Below are 2127 nucleotides of genomic sequence, written 5' to 3' on the forward strand. Positions count from 1 at the left end.
AACCTGAAACCCCTGTATCTCCTTTCATGCCTTCCTTCAAGTAGATGTTCTCCTGTATCACCTCCCAGTTGAATAACTGGTCTTACCCGAGTGCTGGCTACTTGCGCCTCCCCAGCCTGACTGCTTTGTTCTTTGGCTCAACACAAACAGCCTAATTTGATGTCCCTTCCAACATATCCCCTCCCATCATGACTGTTCCTATGTCCAACATTGCCACCCATTCCAACTAAACATCTTGCAACTGGGAATTGCCACTAGCTTTAATATCGCATTTCATGCCCCTGTACTCTCAACTCATTTACCACTCCCAATATTCAGATATGCACTGTTAAGTAGACAGATAGATTACATTTCTGTCCATCTTTCTCCGACTGCATTCGGCTGTTCAACTCCATGCTGGCTCCCACTCAAGCACACCCTCTAATAGGAACAGAAGGGCCCTGGGTTGTATTGTAGAGAGGGACTGAGGAGTACAAGAACATAGATCCCTGAAAGCAGTGTCACAGGTCGATAGGCAATAAAGGCTTTTGGCTTCATCAGTCAGGGAATTGTGTGTAGAATCAGGACATTATGTTGCAGTTATACCATCCCTTAGTGAGGTTACACTCGGAGTAATGCATTCAGCCTGGTTACCCTGCTATGAGAAAGGTGGGCAGTTATTTCCCCCAGGGTGGGGAAATCAAGAACTAGAGGGCATAAGTTTAAGGTGAAAGGAGAAAGATTTAAAAGTAACTTGAGAGGCGACTTTTTCCAAAGGGTGATAGGAATATAGAACAAGGTGCCAGAGGAAATAGTTAAGAAAGGTGCAATAACATTAAAGATATTGGACAGGTATGAGGATAGGGAAGGTTGTGATGGATATGGGTCAAACACAGACAAATGTGACAAAGCTTGGATGGGGCATTTTGGTCAGCATGGACTATGGTTCTGAGGGTCCTGTGCCCATGCTGTATGACGATGACCCATCAGTGCCACCCTTTATAGCCAAGCATCACCCAATTGCTTTTCATCTCTACCAGAATCTAATGTGTACTCCTTACAGTTGACTTTTACTGGTTATGCAGGATATCTTACCCATGGGTCTGATATTGCCTGCAATGAGGCAGACCCATCGCTTTCCCCCGGATTGATGCTCTGCTTGTCTTGCAACGGTGACCTGCGAATCACTCCCAGCAGATGTTCCCGTGTAATCCCCCCCCCCCCCCATTGTGTTGTATTACTCGCAGCCGGCAGAGCTGCTCTGAATCGCACGACGTGCAGAGGCTGTTTGAATTTAAGTACATTGTGCAGAACTGTCTTGGCTGCAGCATAGGACACAGTTGGGGTTACATCACCTCAGCCGTGTAATGTTTGTGTCGATTGCTCAGCACCGTCGATTAGGGCAGATGGAAACTCTCGTTTGTTGGAACAGCCCCGAGAGAAGGATCATTGGTACGAGTGGACCAAGCTTTGAGAATTCTCCGCACTTCCTGTGGACAGTCCCAGAATAGATCAATTGATGTTTGGGTGCAAGGAGAACTGGACTTGGAGATGGAGCTACAGAGTTGTGGTGCATCTCAGAGACACAGATGTCTCTGTTATTATGTAACTGAGTGTAACTAAGTACGTTACTGAGTGTAACTAAGTACGTTAGACACCAAATGGCCGTGTAAAGGTCATACCATTCCCACAGACTCCTGTGAATCTTTTGCCGGTGACAACTCACAGCAGCAGCATTCATAGCCCTGGCAAGAGCAGACCCACCTTTGGGGCTGAACACTGGCTCCTAGCCATCTGCCAAGGAGCATAGACACCGTAGCAGACTCCTGCCGAGGGGAGGGAAGGGAGGCATCTAATTGAGGCATTACATCGGCAATGAGACATCAAATTCTGGCTGCACATTATTGCTCTTTGATCCTAGAGACATAGCAGTGTCAGAATCCCATGGGAGGCGTGCACGGAAGTCAACTCTTGCAGGACAAAGCCAACAGGGTCCAACTCCAGCTGGGAGTCACTGATCACCTTCCAAAGGCTGGCTGAAATCACTATTCACAGCTTAGCTATAGGCGACACAAATAGGTGGCAGAGTAGCCCAGAGGGCCACACCACCAATAGTTTGGGTGTAAATGGCAAGAAACGGTGGGCTAC

This window comes from Amblyraja radiata, chromosome 5, assembly GCF_010909765.2.
Source record: "Amblyraja radiata isolate CabotCenter1 chromosome 5, sAmbRad1.1.pri, whole genome shotgun sequence".
NCBI lineage: Eukaryota > Metazoa > Chordata > Chondrichthyes > Rajiformes > Rajidae > Amblyraja > Amblyraja radiata.